General features: G+C 43.0%; 1 protein-coding gene across 2 annotated transcripts in view; it reads right to left on the bottom strand.

Annotated features, from left to right (window-relative positions):
• Positions 1–15,297, bottom strand: part of LOC146863752 (uncharacterized) — a 151,106-nt gene extending 135,809 nt beyond the window's left edge. The window contains exon 1 of one of the 2 annotated variants that reach the window (XM_085640677.1): positions 15,225–15,297. The gene's annotated coding sequence lies outside the window, so the exon portion shown is untranslated. The remainder of the gene's footprint in view (positions 1–15,224) is intronic. The other variant, XM_085640676.1, reaches the window with a different exon arrangement.
• Between the last annotated feature and the right edge of the window lie 3,275 nt (positions 15,298–18,572).

Raw genomic sequence — 18,572 nt, 5'->3', positions numbered from 1 at the left:
ACAGATATCAAATTGGTCCATTAGCTCTCCCCACTCAGGGTCAGAGAGTTTGGTCTCTAGTCCGGCCACATTCCAGGACCCTACTAGTGGTCTACGAGAGGGTGTGGAACAAGGACTGGCCACCAAGTGGGGAGAAGTAGGGGACTCATGCGAGGCAGTATGTTCAGGGAGACCCAGCTCAGGGTATCCTTCCATAGAGCTATTGTTCAGATGGGAAAGGGGGAGGGGAGTAGGTCGACTCCCGGTACCAGATGTGGTCAAGGAAGAATCCCTCACCACTCCATAAACCTCTCTACCAAAGTTCCCCTCTATACGCATGTGCCTACCCTTGGTGTTCCTTCCGGATGATGGTCAATCCACGGAACTAAGCACATCAAAACGGTTAGCAACCGGGATATTGAATAAAAAATTATGAGAAAGATAGTGTGAATTTACAAAAAATTTACAAAAAATATGCTCTCATTTTAGCCTCTGGAGCACCTTCCAAACCTCCATGGGACAAGCAAGACAAAATAGATTTCTCTCAAATATGATTCATGATATCCCAGCAGAACGTTTTTCACAAGGTAAAATCACCTTAGAACACACCTTAGAACACACCACACTTCCTAAAATTAGTATGGTACCACCAACAAATGAATTCTAATGTAACTAAAGTCTGTTATTACCTTTTATAGTTCTCCTTTTCGTGACCCTCAAAACCTTCTATTCACTACAATGCATTTCAATGGGGTGCTATCTTGTATATTTGTCCCAAGATGGCTGCCAGCAATTCCAGGATGAAGTGCTAACAGCCAATCAGATCTCACAATGAGATGTGTCGTTAGACTCCACCCAGATATCAATATTTTTTCTTTTTATAATTTCTCATGAACTACTTAACGGATTTACACCATTTAACAAAAAGGCACCTTTCTGAACCAAGGGCTACCTCTTTGCCAAATTCGGGGTAATTCCGTTCAGCAGTTCGGGCTGTAGCCGCGGCTAAAGTTTCCTAAAGAAAATTGCATTGGGAAAACACGTTTTGGGACCCCCCTTTTTCTCGGGCCCCGCTTGATGAATCACCCCGAAACTTTCAGGATTGAAGCGGACCAGATCGCCCCATGAGTTTTGAAAATTTCGCAAAGATTAGTCGACCGGCTCCAAAGTTATTGGAAATAGAATGTTGCGGATTTCCTATGGAAAATAGGTCCTAACTATAACTACCTACCGGCGACCGCCAGTAGGTAATATATATATATATATATATATATACACTCCACAGGTGGATGGAAACACCTCGTTGCCTCCAGAACAAAGGGCGCGTCGAAGTAAGAGACCTCCCAAACGCGGTCACAATAATTCACCAAACTTCTTCAAGAAAAGCAATCGACGCTGTGTCTGTACAAATTCGTTTAATGCCAGCTGAAAATGCTAGACGCGTTTCGCCTGACCTGCAGGCTTGTTCACTAGCTATATATATATATATATATATATATATATATATATATATATATATATATATATATTTATAGGAAAAGTGCAGCTTGACCAATCTCTATGAGATTTTTCACAATGGGTTAAGTTGCTATTTTGAAAGTTTCGTGGTCATCTGTCAATCCGTCAACCAGGGGGGTTACAAAATGTGTTTTCCCCAGTTTATATTATCGGGATGTTTTATTTTTTAAACACGACTACAGCCGGAGCTAATTAATGGAATTACTCCAAATTTAGCAGAAAGCTAGATGAAGCTGAGGCCCACAAAGAAAGGAAAATATAAAGCAAAGTGGGGAGGGTAGAAATACCCTGACTCCCCAAATATGGTGGGGGGTCCCTCATGGACTCCGTCAGGGTTAAAACAATATTTTGAAATATCGCCAGGGACTCAATAGTGGATGCACAAATTTATGGCAACATTGTAAAGAAAAAATGCACAAACCTATTTTTTTAAGCCCTTGGGTGAGCCTAATCTAGGGGCATGAAGGAGGGGGTTCATGGGCCACCCCTTTTAGGCTTATAAAAAGCCCCGGGGACCGACACCTCCCCAGTCCTATAATTTTAAAAAGTAGAGGGCACTCTTGGCACCCCTGGCCCCCCACTGCCCCGGGGACCACTACCTCCCCAGGGCACCCTGCTTTTATAAGGAAATGCAAGAGGATACCCTAAGGCCTGCCTTGCTGCCTTGGGACTGCCCCCTACCTGGGGTACACACATTATTTGAAAAAGTGGGAGAGTTCCTACGGCCTGCCCCACAGGGGCCACCTTCACGTGGCACTTAATAGCAATGCGGTTGGCCTGCCCAGTCCTTCTGCAGCACTGGGGACAGCCATCTCCCCAAGGCTAATGTTAACATTGGAGGGGGCCACCCCCTCCTTCCTTGAGCCCAAGATGGCCCTGGACACTGACACCTCCCAGGGTTGACTCCAGCAATGTCCCAGTGTGCCCAACCCTTGGGACATTGCAGTTTGCTTTGACATGGCAGGACCCACTCTCTTGACAAGCCATAGCAAATTCAGATCTGCTTTCAGCAAGCGAGAGTAGAAAATGTACTCACTTGATGAAAGCAGAGCATGTCTGTTTCCCTGCCTGCTGTCAAGCAATCAGGGAAACAGACACATTTCTTTGAAATCCAGGGAGCTGACTGATAGCAGTTCCCTGGGTCTCAAAGCAATGCTGCCTCTCGCAGGAGCAAGGTAGCTGACAAGGACCACAGTGGCCTTGAGGCTCCCCAAAGGTGAGCCCACACCTTAGGAGATGTGGTCCTTTGGCATATATCGGCCCTGGGAGGGGGCCGCCTGGCCCCCCTCACCATTCTAAAAATCCTTGACCAAATATGGCCAAGGAAAGGGAAAGCTACATAGCCCTCCCTCCTTTATAAATAGGAAAGAAATAGTGCAATGCTGGAGGCCCCATACCTTTCTGCAGCACTCCTGGCATGCTGCATGTTAGGGGATGAAATCCCCTTGGCTCCTGAGGGTGCTTAGGGGCTAACAAGTCCTCCTCTTACCCCAGTAAGTCTCACTCGCCAGGATTTCTGAGAGGTGATAGGAGGCTACTGCTCCTTTCTGCACCACTTTGCATACTCCCCTCACACATACTCACTAACCAATGGTGAACACCCTAAATATCGATTCCAAAATATCGACTGCCCAGAATATCGAAGTTTAAATATAGAGTGGACAGAATATCGAATTATCAAAATATAGATAGGTCAGAATATCGAAATTGAGGTACAAAATATTGATTTCCATAATATAGAATTTAAAAATATAGAATTCCATCATATCGAATTTAAAAAATATAGATTAGCATAATATCGATTTTTTTTTAGTGTTATGTATGGTAGTATATGTGTTAAAATTCTGTATTATTTTTATAATGTATGTTTAATTTATTTAAACTAATGAATGTTATGTAATTTAATTTTTGCGTAATTTAATTCCGTAGCAGGTTGTGGGTTTATAGCGGAATAGGGTGGGAAGTAATTTAATTATGGTTAATTAAATATAAATTATATTTATATGTTTTGACAATTAATTGATTGATAATTAATTATTAATTGGTAATAAATTTGTGTTAATTGGTAATTAATTTATATTAATTGATTATTTGATAATTATGTTATGGGAATAGTAATTTGTACCCCTACTCTATCCAACGTTTTCCCTACTGTTGCACTCACTGGAGTGGGAATAGTAATTTTTACCCCTACGCTATCCAACGCTTTCCCTACTGTTGCACTCATTGGAGTGGGAATAGCAATTTTTCTCTTCCTGCTATCCAATGCTTTCTGTACTGTTGCACTCTCTGGAGTGGGAATAGTAATTTTTACCCCTACGCTATCCAATGCTTTCCCTACTGTTGGAGTCACTGGAGTGGGAATAGTAATTTTTCCCTTCCCGCTATCCAACTATTTCCCTACTGTTGCACTCTCTGGAGTGGGAATAGTAATTTTAACTCTCCCGCTATCCAATGCTTTCCCTACTGTTGTACTCTTTGGAGTGGGAATAGCAATTTTTACCCCTACGCTATCCAACGTTTTCCCTACTGTTGCACTCACTTGAGTGGGAATAGTAATTTTTACCCCTACGCTATCCAACGCTTTCCCTACTGTTGCACTCACTGGAGTGGGAATAGTAATTTTTCCATTCCCGCTATCCAACGCTTTCCCTACTGTTGCACTCTCTAGAGTGGAAATAGTAATTTTTACCCTCCCGCTATCCAGCGCTTTCCCTACTGTTGCACTCTCTGGAGTGGGAATAGTAATTTTTACCCCTACGCTATCCAACGCTTTCCCTACTGTTGCACTCACTGGAGTGGGAATAGTAATTTTTACCCCTACGCTATCCAACGCTTTCCCTACTGTTGCACTCACTGGAGTGGGAATAGTAATTTTTACGCGCCCACTATCCAACAAAAGCTCTACTTAGTTTACATTACTTTTATTATGTTTACATTTAAAGCTTTTTATATTATATTATGTATGTTTTATATAATTGTTTTTAATATTTAATTACTTTTATATTATTTTAATACATTTAAAAAATTCGATATTTTAGCTAACTATATTTTAACATTCTATATTTTGGAATCGATATTTTAGTACTTACCTGTTTGTAGATAGGGAGTCGATATTCTGTCCTTCTATATTTTGGTGTCGATATTTTGGGCATTCTATATTATGTCCCTCGATATTTAGTCACTGAACCCTAACCAATAGAGCCACTGACTCACCTACTCACTCATCCATACAGGCAGTCACACACACCCTCATCCACCCACACAGACACTTAAATACCCATACAGGTACTCAGACAACCAATCACTGACCTATACAGCCACTCATGTACCCACTCACGCACCAATACAGCCACTTAGACATCATTGACAAACTGATACAAACATTCATACAACCAGTCAATCACTCTTATATTCACTGAGACACCTAATCATTCACTTATAAAGTCAGTCATGCACCTACTCAATCATCCATACAGGCACTCAAACACCCACTGATACACATATAAACCTTGTTAATTATATTTAATACTCATAAGCATTTTAAAAAAAATCAAAGTCACTGGATAATGTCATCAGTGATTCATTTAAAATGTCATGATTGATATCATCATTGATTTCAGTGACCTTGTCATGAGTGATATAATATGTGAGCTCATAAGCAGTGCAATGTGGGGGCACATGTTGTCATTAGCTGAGCTAACTATAACTGCTGAATTTCACTATTTTTGTAGGACTGAAACCTGAGCCTAACTATATTAATGTCCCTGTAACCATTATTTTTTATGTGAATTTCTAAGGTATTTGTATTCCATTTCCAAACTATAAAGTCCATGTAATCTTTGCTGTATTTGCTTAGTTAGTTCACCCTAAGTTTGCAGGGTATGCCCGATGTGGTTCCCTTGCTCACTTTACCACTGGATTCAAGCTAGCCTGGCTGATATAGTGTGTTACCCTGAAACCTGTCCCAGAATGCTTGTTTCGGGCAAGGAAAGACCTAACTCTGCAATTCAAATTGGACTATTCCTGTGAGGAACAGGGTCCAGACTGGTTTTCATATGGCTGGGTCTGAACTGGGGTAATGACGTGAGCTAAAGAACGATGATGGATTCAACCCAGATCTGTGACTGAGGGTAAGTGTCTGAAAAGGTTCAGTTCTCCATCCACCATATCTTTGTGTTTGCGCTGGATTCAAGCTAGCCTGGCTGATGAGGGGTAATACCCCAAAACTGGTCACAGGATGCTTGTTTCTGTTCCAGGGAGGACCTGGCTTCACAGTTCAGACTGTACAGTTCCAATGAGAAGCAGGGTCAATGCTGATTTGCATATGACTGTGTCCAAACTGGGGTGGAATGGTTTTAACCCAGATCGCTTGACTTGGGGTGAGTGAAATTTCAGCACTCCATCCATCATCTTGTTGAGTTTGTTATATTACCACTAAGTGGCCAAGGGAATGCCCAGAGGTAGGTCCCTTGCTTGATGCACCACTGGATTCAAGCTAGCATGGCTGATGAGGGTTGATACCCTAAAATCGGTCCACGTATGCTTGTTTCTGGTCTAGGGAGGAACTGGCTTAGCAGTTTGGGTTGGATTTTTCCATGGGGAGCAGGTTTAAGACTGATTTTCATATGGCTGGGTCCAGACTGGGGAGGCATTGTGAGAAAAAGAACCATGGATTTAACCCAGATCTCTTGACTGGGGTGAGTGTTTAAAATGTTCCAGCATCGCTGTGCCACTGGATTCTAGCTAGCTTTGCTGATGAGATTCAATAGCCCGAAAACGGTCCCAGGATGCTTGTTTCTGAAACAGGGAGAACCTGACTTTGCAATTCAGGCTGGACTGTTTCCAAGGGGAGCAGTGTAAAAAATGATTTGCATATGGATGGGTCCAAACGGGGTGGCATAATGAGCAAAAGAACAATGGATTTAACCCAGATCTCTTGACTCAGGATAAGTGTTTGAAGAGTTTCAGCACAACATCCATCACCTTGTTGCGTTTGCTATGTTCACCCAAATTGGCCAAGGGTATGCCGAGATGTGGGTACCTTGCTCGCTGTGCCACTGGATTCATTGTAGCATGGCTGATGAGGGGTTAAATTCTAAAACCAGTCTCAGGATGCCTGTTTCCCATCTAGAGTGGACCTGGCTTGGCATTTTTGGCTGGACTATTCCCATGGGGAGGAATATCAAGATAGATACTCATATGGCTGAGTCCAAACTAGGGCAGGACGTTGAGCAAAAGAACAATGGATTTAACCTAGATCTCTTGACTGGGGGTGAGTGTTTGAAAGGTTTCAGCACTTCGTCCATCATCTTGTTGTGTTTGCTTATAAAAGTTAGATTGACTACATAGAATCTATCTCTCATTGCATACTTTTTCTGCAGTACTAAAAAATGTGTGTGGAACATAATGAACACAAGTCAACTATCACCTGGACACAGAGTTACGCTTGATTACAAACATATATAACATGTTCAACACCTCTACATACCTTTGGTGCATTAGGAGCAGATGTGTTTTGCAAATACTTACACCAATTACTGGACCCAGGCTCTACTAAAATAGGCAGAAAAGAAATTTGGTACTCATTTGCCACTATATAATCTATAAAACAAACTAACAGACTCATTGTGATCTTTGCCGCTGCCGCTGTGCTAACTTCATTGCCCTCATACCTGCACTTAAAATTTTTATCAGAGGAACCTTGTTCCTTATTTCATTTAACTCGCCTAAGAAACGCGCCTACTGTGTGGGGCTGTGGGGACTTACGTGGAAACATTTGCTGTGTTGTACGGTGTAGCCGCCAACAATCACTCGCTCCTAACTTGCGAAGGTGATTGGTGGGTCGCTTCCGTATTGGGCCACGCCCCCCGCTACACCGGCTGTTATTTATTTCAGCTGATGCAAGCGCGCAGCGGTCCTCTGTGATCTTTGCCGCTGCCGCTGTGCTAACTTCATTGTCCTCATACCTGCACTTAAAATTTTTATCAGAGAAACCTTGTTCCTTATTTCATTTAACTCGCCTAAGAAACGCACCTACTGTGTGGGGCTGTGGGGACTTACGTGGAAACATTTTCTGTGTTGTACGGTGTAGCCGCCCACAATCACTCGCTCCTAACTTGCGAAGGTGATTGGTGGGTCGCTTCCGTATTGGGCCACGCCCCCCGCTACACTGGCTGTTATTTATTTCAGCTGATGCAAGCGCGCAGCGCGCGCGCCGAGCGGGCGTGCCGATGGCGCGCCGGAGGCGCGCCAGAGTCAAGCCCGTCTGCACCCGTCCGCGCCCTCGAGCGCCCAGCGGCCAGAGACTATGTCTCTGGTGAGGGGGATGGTAGTCTTCGCCTCATTTACTCTGCTGGGGAGCTGTACCACTTACGGGGTAAGGAATGTGTTGGCAGGCCATTTGACTTGTCAGCCAGACCATTGACTAATTGCACAGGCTGTAACTTTACATTTAATCACAAAAGAGATAAAATACAAGCTGTACCCTCCGTAGCAATAGCCCCACGGGGGACAGTAAATACCACTTTTAAATTCTGGAGCATTAATTGTAGGTCCCTCCCAAAACACAAGGAACATATATTTGACCTCCTAAGCACCGCTCTCCCGGACGCTCTATTTCTCACAGAAACTTGGCTTCATGCCAGTTCCTGTGCAGATGTGGCCAGTGCTCTTCCACCAGGCTATGTTATATTGAGAATAGACCGCAGTTCCGGGAGAGGTGGGGGGGTTGCAATTATATTTAAAGACACCTACACATGTCGGCTAGAATCCCTACCATTCCCAGACTGCGAAGCTGGGCTGTTTAAATTAGCACTGTCACCTCACATGACTATGTCAGGGATTCTCCTTTATCGTCCCCCAGATAAATCCACTCAGTGGCTTTTTTCTTTTTCAGAGCTGATTGCTCCTTATGTGCTGAAGGTGGCAAACTTTGTTATTGTGGGTGATCTCAACCTTCATTTAGAAGACACCAATGATAAATTGTGCAAAGCATTTCTTGTCGACTGTGAGGCAATTAATTTAGTGCTATGCAATCAGGGACACACCCACCAGGCAGGGCATTTACTTGACCCAATTTTATCTAATATCTCGCTGGATTGCAGTATTTCACCCCTCCTCCTTACTTGGTCCGACCATTTTGCTGTTCAGTTTAGTCTTATTTCAGTTAGCGGTGTTTCACCAGTTCCTCCTTCTAATGCCACCAAATTTAGAGTTTGGTCTGAACTGAACTTGGATAAGTTCAACGCCGAGCTGTCATCCACCTGTCCGGACACTTCTGGCCCTTTATCCTCTCTGAACCTGGAGGTGGCACAGTGGTTGTCATCTGCCATCGAGCATCATCTCCCTCTTCCCACTAAGCGTCCTCTTGTACACTTGCCTCCCGCGCCATGGCTTACGCAGGATCTTAAAATTATGAAGGCCAAGTGCAAACACCTGGAGAGAGTAAATTAACCTATAGGGCAGCTTTAAAACTATATCATCTCGCCTGCAGGAAGACAAAAGGGACTTTCGTCTCGGAATCCATTTCCAAGGCCACCAATCTTCCTAAGGCCCTTTTTTATATGGTAAAAAAGTTGGCAGGGGCAGATACTTCTCCAGCCCCTCCAATACTTGATGAAGCCCAATGTAATGAGATCGCTGACTTCTTTGTTACTAAAGTTGAAACTATTCACAATTCCTTGGCAGTCAATACACCACTGCCTGGGAGCAGGTCTTCTCCCATTATGTATGATGAGAGCCCTCCTCCCAAGGAAGTGATCTCTGCATGGCCGCTACTGGACCAGGAGTCCCTACGCCTGTTCTTTTCGAAGGTGAAATCTGGCTCCCCTTTAGATCCCATGCCCCCTATTATTCTTGAACTACTAGCATCAGCTTCTCTTCTGGTGATTCAAGAATTGCTTAATGCTTCCCTTCGGGAGTCCACTGTCCCTGTTGACTGGAAGAGGGCGATGGTGATCCCCCTTTTGAAAAAACCGGGGGCGGACCCCAAAATCTTTGCGAATTTTCGGCCCATATCCCTATTACTTATGTTTTCAAAAATTTTGGAGAAGCATGTTAATACTCATCTAACTGCACACATAGAGGCAACAGGTTATCTGCATTCCTCTCAGTCAGGCTTCCGTGCTAATTTTTCAACTGAAACTACTCTATTGGGGGTTACCGAGACTCTGCGTAGTCATCTGGATCAAGGTGAAACCATGGCACTGATACTTCTTGACTTGAGCGCCGCATTTGATACGGTGTCCCATTCCATTCTTATCACCGCATTAAAAAAGGCGGGGGTGGTTGGGCCAGCTTTGGCTTGGCTAGCCTCGTTCTTGTGTCAGCGCTCATTTCGGGTCTTTTCATCAAGCTGCTCCTCCTCCATTCATACAACTGCTTATGGGGTTCCTCAGGGGTCCACACTAAGCCCTATGCTTTTTAACATCTATGTACGACCCCTGGCCTCAATAGTGGAGGAGGCTGGTTTATCCCTTTACTCTTATGCAGATGACACGCAGATCATTTTCTCTCTCTCCTCTAATAAGGAATGCCCCTCTTCAACACTTCAGGAGGGACTTGGTCGTGTTGCGGAGTGGATGCAGGCTAACCTGTTAAAGCTTAATGGGGATAAAACCGAGTTAGTCATTCTGGGCAAGGATAAACATCTCTGGGGCCCTAATCACTGGCCCTTGGTAATGGGTCCGTTACCTCAACCAGTTACACATATACGCAACCTGGGCTTCTTGCTGGACGACTCGTTATCTATGCGCTAACAAGTGGTCAGCATTTCAGCCACCTGTTTCACCATCTTAAGGTGGCTTCGTAAAATTCTTTGGCTTCTTCCTGTTCCAGCAAGACGTACCGTGGTCCAAGCTCTGGTAACTTCTCGCCTTGATTACGGCAATGTACTCTACTTGGGGTGCACACAAGAGGTACGCAAGAAGCTTCAGTTGGTGCAGAACTCCGCAGCTCGGCTCTTATGTAAGGTCCCGAAGAGATCCTCTATCACCGCTGGATTGCGGGACTTACATTTGCTGCGCATAGAGAGCCGTATTACATTTAAGGCTCTGAGCGTCATGTTTAAAATTAAACATGGTTCGGCACCTCAATACTTGCGTTCCAGGGTCCATCCTTATGTCCCTTCGCGTGCTCTTAGATCTGCCTCTCAGGGTAATTACGTGATCCCCAGATTCAAATTGGCAAAAATGGGGGTTGCTCCTTTTCTTATCTGGCCCCTAGGCTTTGGAATTCCCTTCCAGTTTCCTTAAAATGTCAATCTATCTTTACACAGTTTCGCAGGGATCTGAAAACTTGGCTCTTTGCGCAGTTGACAATATTCCAGTAAGCCTCCCTATTGTTGGCGCCGGGAGACCCCATGGTGGGTAGCTGTGCGCCTTATAAATTTACCTACAATACAATACAATGTCATCAGTGATGTCATCAATGATGTCATAAATTATGTCACATAATATACCATGAGTGATGTAATATTTGAAGTCATAAGCAGTGCATGTCAGGATGCAAGTTATAGCTAGCGCTGCTAATTATAACTGGTGAATTTCTGTTTCAAAGCATTAATGTTGTCACTGATGTATTCAGCTAACTACAATTTTACTTTAATCTTTGTTTTTTCAGCAAATGTTTCGGTAAAGCAGTATTTAATTTTTATGAGTAAATGCTACCCCCGGCACACACTGCCAAAGGCCCTTCAGCTAACCCTTTACATCAGAGGTCTTCAAACTTTTTTAGGTTGAGCCCCCCCGGCTGAATTTATTTAGATGTCGGACCCCCCCACCACCTGGCAAAAAGTTCTGGAACCTGGTATTCTGCATAATAGACCGTCATCCGCATTCCCCAGTCCATATCCGTCTAATAATGTTAAACACAGTAAGAGTGTTTAGAAAACTGCAGGTTTGCTAGTTGGTGCGATTAAATGACAGAGGCGTACTACACAGTTCAAAAGTACATTTTTCAAGTTAAAATGTGTGCAAATTGCTACTGGTTCTCCACCTAATTCTTGCAAAGTCTCCTCAAAGAAACTTCTGTGGTCAAATAAACGAGTACCATTCAAAGACCATGCTCTCCCCTGAGAAACACTGTCCAATGGCATTTTTTTAGTTTTTTGTTAACTCTGGCCATCCTAAGCAGCACTGCCCCACTCTCACCTCCCAGAAAAAGCTCCCCATTCCTGCACTGCCCATCCTATCACAGGTTCTCTCTCAGTGAAAAAAAGCGGTTGACTCCCTCTGCCAGGATTGAGGTAAGCAGTGTATTTGATACATAGGTTGTAGCAGGTGTCTTCCCTGGCAGAGACATTTTAAGACATGGGCAACGTGGGCTCTGGCCCAGGGCCCCAGCCTTTCAGGGGGCCCTGATAGAGCCAGTCCTGTTCTGGAGAGAGTCTTACCCCGACTATCTTGAATCCTTCTTAAACAGATTGTTTTAAATAGCATTTTCCTTTAATTTATTTTTACTGTGCTGATGTGTGAGAGTCTACTAAAGACATTTTACAGACAAACCTGTTTAAGTTTCATGCAACACCCATAAAAAAGTTTCTTTTAGAACAAAACAGCACTGCACACACGAGAAATGGGAGGGTGTCACAGAGATTATTTGCTGTAATATTAGTAAGCTGCCGCTGTGTTACAATCTTGAATACACATGTCACTATCCCTGAAATGTAAATCTCAACACATTTAGAAATTGTACCAGTGTGCCTGTGCACTGTCAGTGGCAGGCCAAAAAGGGCATGAAAGAGCTGAAAATGGAACATAAATTCAAAGATGTTCTGAACAAGGCCATCCCTCCCCAAATACATTTGGCCCAGGGCCCCCAAAATCATTAAGATGACCCTGTTCCCTGGACCTGGGAGTGAGGCAGGTGTCTTTTTTGGGACAATGGTAGTGGCCGGGGTTTCTGTGATCGGGTGAAACAGGTTGCTCCTCTGGGGTAGTGATTGAGACGAGTTCATCTCTGGGATAGACTTTGAGGCTGAAGGCCGTCTCCTTCACAGCAGATGAAAAGGAACTTCCTACTTCTGTGGTGCTCTAGACCCTGCATTTTTATCATAATGCTAGTGATTTGCTTCTGAAGGGCACACGTTTGAAAATATAACAATAGGCCAAAGGATACCCAGTGTCTGGTATGTGTGACCTAGGAGGTTAATGCCCCAGCTGCCATGCCTAAAAATATCAGGTGTATACCACATGTAGAAGGGTGCCCTGGGTGGTACATTTAAGTATGTTGCTGTATTTAGGGGTGCTCTGGCGCAAGATGCCAAGTCCAAGAGAAAGGGGCTGTATTTGGAGGTGCCTCTCTGAAAAGGAAAACACTGCACCATATCTAGGTGAGGGACTGGGATGCTGAGGTTAGAGTAGGGTGCAAAACCTGAAGATGTAAAGCCTGTGCCTATCGTGCAATGGATGTTGCAGGGGGCTTTAATTAGGGTGTTTTATGCCTGAGGGTGCCAGGCTTAAATCATATCTGCCCAGTGAAGTAACAAAACGTTTACTGGCAGGGGGTTATAAAACTCCCAAATAAATAAATAAACAATAGAACTAAAGAAAGGGGCAGAGATTAAGTGAGACAGTCAAAAATAGGATACAGGAAGTATGCAAAGTTCACTATGCTGTGAAACCGAAAGTGAACAGACTTCTTTCAGGCAAGCAGATGCCCTGGGAAGAAGGACTGTCTGTTCACTTTCTCTTACCTCAGATCTGAATTACCTGTTGGTGATTTTAAAATGCTCCGAGGCAAAAACCTTCACAGCGAGGCAGCACTCAAAGGACAGCTACCTAAGAAGAAAAGGCAGCACGCTCGGGCAAACAGCAGGAATGATGAAGCGCCACACTACCAAAAGGTATGCAGGAACTATGTGCATGCAAATTTCGCGGCACTTCCTAATATCTATGTTGCTGTCCACTTTATTGATGGAACGTCAGTGGTGACGTTCCTGGGCTGATTGGCTGCTGTTCCTCCAATCCAAAAGCCCCATATGAAATGGGTGAAGAAATACAGGAAACAAACGTTCTTTTGACGTACGCCAGAGGGAAACAATGACAGGTGAAATTTTATTATGGAGTGTGCGCCCCCCCTGAGATGATCTCGTGCCCCCCTGGGGGGGGGGGGCGCGCCCCACAGTTTGAATAACTCTGCTCTGCATGCTGACACCTCACTCTTCGATGACAGGAGCGCATAGTAGGATATGCGCAGGGACTGAATTCTACTCTAAGACCTGCTTTAGCATGGCAGAAGTGCATAGCAGGTTGTGGGGAGTAATTTCCCTCTCTTCTCAGACCTCTCTTTTGCATGACTGGGTTGAGGATGGACTGGCCCCTCCTTTCAGACATCTCCCTCTGATGATGGATATACATAGTAGAGTATAGGGAAGAACAAGCCCTCTCCTAGATGATGAATATTAGTAGCAGGTTTTGGGGATGGACGAGCCTCTCTTTTGAGACCTGCCTGTCAGATGATGGGTGTGCATAGTAGTGCATCGGGAGGGACTAACCTCTCCTTGAGACCTCTCTAACAGATAATTGTTGGGCATAGTAGTAAGTGCAGAGGGTCTGGTCTTTTCTTCCAACCTCTCTCTCTGATAACAGGTGTGCGTAGCAGGGCGTGCAGAGGGACTTCTTTGCTGAAACCTCTGTCTTCGACAACGGGTATACATAGTGGAGTGTGTGGGGAACCGGCCTCTTTGCTGACAGCTTTCCCCAGAGCTTTTGATGTACATACTAGGGTATGGAGACATACTTACCTCTCCACTAGCCCTCCTCCACAGTGTCATGAGTATGCATAATAGTTATTGGAAAGGGACTAGTCTCTCTGCTTACAACCCTCCTTTGGATTAAGGTGGTGGACAGGAGGGTGTGGGGAAAGATTGTCCTCTCTCCTGACACCTCTTTGTTAGTTGATAGTTGTGGGTAGTGGGGTAACCAGTGATGCTTTCAATCATTTTTTAGAACATGCTATGACTGATTTAAGGTGTGAGGTCAAAAGCAATGCATTGCGAGGGTGCAGCCAGGCTCTGCATCCAATCACCATAGGCAGACAACTCCCTTGAATAGGACTAAATCATGAGGCAGTAACAGTACACTATATTAATCACTCTTTGTGTCTTTGCATGTCACCATGAAACTCTCTTTTGCTGTCTGGCTAGGTCCCTGCTATATACATTCTACATAAATGCCCAGATAATTACTTGTTCATTCACTCACTCACAATCTATATGTAGTCCAACTGCAGTTTATCAACATAAGTGCACATGTGAAAATACCCCCAGAACAGGTTGAGTAGTCGAAATCCTTCTGTTTCGTAGAGTTATCCAGAAAAACTAGAAAAAAGTGCATTCAAGTGCACATTTCCACACCTCTAAATCCCTGGATATGGGAGAAAAGGCAGAAAATATTTTTTTTCATTGTCACATCTGAATATTTTGAGTTAGATTAAACCCACCGTGAATTTAGGCATGCGAATGATCAAAATACTATAATTTGTAGATTTTCTACCTGGCTCCCCTAAGAACAGCACCGCTAAAATGCTTTCTCTATTTTGAAATTAAATGTTAATTATGAACAATCGGAAGGGAAGGTCAATAAACCACAAGATAAGAGTCAGGCCTGACCCTGGTTTGCTTTGTTAACTCAGTCAGGGCCAGTCCATTGCCTCAGGTACTGGCCTAGGTTAGTACCTGCAGCAGGGGCGCTGGTTTGCATTCCTGCACATTTCTTGTCCCTTACCCAGTGTCTGAAGAGGTCACTGCAGGTACAGGTGCTTCAGTCTGTGCTCGAAGGATCCGTCTGCACAGTGCATGCCTCCTTGTGCAGACTCTCTTCTTTTAAAAAGCATGCAATGCAACTGTAGGAGGAGGCAGAAGGTGGGATGTCCTACTGCACAATGACCACTCCCCTGCAGCTATCTGCCATATCTACAAAATGTCGTCACCAGCCAAGTCCACAGTATTCTGATGCAACTTGAAGGCCAGAGGAAATGGCTTCTGAGAACATTCTACAATACTTTAAAAAAAGTCATTTAGATATTCCAAGAATCATCAATTTACACAGTTTCACAGATGGCATATACCCAAATAATGTTGCCACCAGTAAAATGCCAAGTGAACGCTTATGCTTTAGGAATAAATCAACAAGGGCATGAGGGAGATGCAAATGAACAGGTAAACAAGAGAAATATGTGGCATTGGTTCAAAAGGATGAAAAACTCAGGAGTTTATCACTGAATCACAGCAAGGCAAGATAAATGCAAGACAAGTCTCTTATCACATTCTCACCTTCACTCACTTACCATGCAGTTTATCTTTATTCACATAGTCACACCACCTGCACCATCAGCTGTCCTCACACCCCCTCTTTAAGGCACAGAATGATCAAAATTTTGCAATGGTGCAAAATCAGGCAGCCTCACGTAAAGTTGCATGCAATCTTTTAAATGTTTTAGGGCAAGAAGTGGAGACGTACTGTAACCTACAATTTCAACCTAAATTTAGCAAGTAATCTTGGCCAAAAAGAAGGACTTTGTATTTCCAAAGGAAGGGGAATGATCTAGATACAACTTCCTACTCTAAAGGACTCCGAGACATTTGGGTGCACACAAACGTACCACTGGCACACATTGTGCAAAAATAATAATGAATATTGCAAGCAGTTCTTCTGGCTGTGCTACAGCTATGGGAATCATGTGGACTGTAGGAGGAGACTAGGGCAAAAATAAGCAGCCATGGCCTTAGTTTTAACAATTAGTAACCACAGGCACAAAAAACAAGTATCAAAGGTACCAAATCCAGCTTTGCACAGACTGAAAAAAATTTCTAAACACATCATAAACATTATTCCGATCCATTGGCATTCATAGTTCTACCTTGAATGGACTCAGAGCCCTAATTGAAAATGGCAAAAATATAATATTCATTGGACAAGAGACAGTGAAAATATCTATGGCAGTGAGAGAAAAGGATGATGAGACACCAGTGGTAAATAGGAATACCTTTACTCATCACCTAAAAGTGACAAGTCCCCTTCCCCGGAAGTGACGTAGGGTGGTCACGTGTCCCAGGGGTGGGACCACGTAGGGACGGGGCAAACCAGAGCCCTAGGACCTAATATGCTAAAAATGTGATGTAGTGGTGTACGCCGCTTTTAGAGTGCTTAGAATACATTTAATGTAATAGCAACAAGGGGTTTGGCCCTAGACGGCTGGACAGGGCCGTATAATTAACAAAGAAAAGAGGGGTCCTAGCCGTCATATTCAAATGCTGTTAAAACAATTTAACAGACTAAAGACCATGAATTCAATTAATATGGACTTCAAGCATTTATTTGCTACTTCATTGTTTTCAACTTAAACCACATATTTCCATGGGTCAGGTAAGTACGGATGCGTTTCAATTAGTACAGATTATGCATGTTAAAACAACAAATAGGAAAAAGACATACAAGCTCTGTGATAAGGTAATGTGATAAAGCACACAATCCATGAAGAATGATGCACAATAAACAATTGTCTAAACAATATATCACCAGTCCTAAGTCACAAAAGTAGCAGCTACTAGGACATCCTTTAACATACAAAGTGTATATCACATTTAAAGTGCAGCTACCCGCAGGGAAAAAAATACATTAGGAAAAGTAGTAAGAAAATTCAAATAACATTTCTACAGGGGGAAACTCAATCCGATGCAAGAGTCCCCGAATTGTGAAATGCCAGAATACATGTAACGAGAAGGTTAATGTGCCAACAAGGGATTTATTTTAAAGTGATCTGTTAATTGTGAGTTTCAAAGATTTGAATCAATAGGCATGTTAAGATAAATTAACATCAATGTGAAATCAATTCAGTTAGCTGGACATCATAAATATATAATGATAACAACGCACACGGGGGTTTCTTTTGTGATTTAAACACAATAATTTTTATAGTTTTATCCAAAGTAAAAAGAGTACAAAAGAGACATAAATTAAAGCAATATATCATGAAAACAGGGGACGGAGTTAAGTCCTCATTTCATCTAGATACACACATCTATTCCTGATTGGTTTGAACAGAGATGAAGCTCTTTTTTAGCATACAATCTACTGTGCATAGCAGATAAACTGGAATTAGATGGTAAAGTCGACGTTTCGGTCTTGGGTGTTGTCAATCCGTCAGACCATCTTCAGGACAATGATTGCTTAAACAAGGACTCCTAAACAATATAATGCAAATAGTTACAAGAATGTAAACATAATTGCGCTAACAAATCAATGTACAAAGTTTAAAACTCAGACTTCAACCCGTGTGCGAGCAATAAGGTTGTCAATATCGTTTTTCAAGAAAAGAATTACATCTAACATCTAATATTGAAAAAAAGCTATTGTCTTTCAATCGTATAGACCAATTGCTTTCTATAGTAATACATGATTTTTATCAATGGCCATGCTTACTTAGAGGTCTCAGAAGCGTTCTCACGTAACTTTGTTTAAAATCATGTGGGTATTTACACTGCAAGTCAAAAAAACATAATTCAGTATTTATTCGATGAGATTTGTCATGCTGTGTCAAAAAGATAGTAGATCATATCCTACCATGTAGAACTTGGCATCAGCAATTGCCAGATCGTATTAATGCGGGAGTCAATCCTGCCGTGGTTTTATTGCTGTACAATGGAAATAAATAGTAATATATTATCTATTCATTCACCTGTATGTCGTTTCTAATTCTGACTTAGTCTGTAAATTCCATTTGCAGTAATAATAGTGTGGGTCTTTTTAGAAACCCGATTATCTGCTGAGTCATTGACAATTTGTGTAATTATTGTCAATGAATTAAATTGTTCTTAACGCTTAAATGAATTTTGGTCATCATATAAGCAGCACAGAAAAGAAGGTGCTGCAGTATAGGAGTAAGTGCCTAACTAGTCTACTTCCCAACAAAACAATGGTGGACTTGTCACAAATTGATGGACTTTTATCGAGAAAGTTTTACTGTGTTCATCGTTGTTTTAAAAGAACCTCGATTTAGATAAATCAGTTGAGACTATACTCAAAGGTCATACAAAGATAATGATTTATGTGCGTATTGCTGACAGAGTACGT

Source organism: Triturus cristatus, chromosome 2_1, assembly GCF_964204655.1.
Source record: "Triturus cristatus chromosome 2_1, aTriCri1.1, whole genome shotgun sequence".
In the NCBI taxonomy this organism is placed as follows: domain Eukaryota; kingdom Metazoa; phylum Chordata; class Amphibia; order Caudata; family Salamandridae; genus Triturus; species Triturus cristatus.
This window is presented reverse-complemented; position numbering and strand designations above follow the sequence as displayed.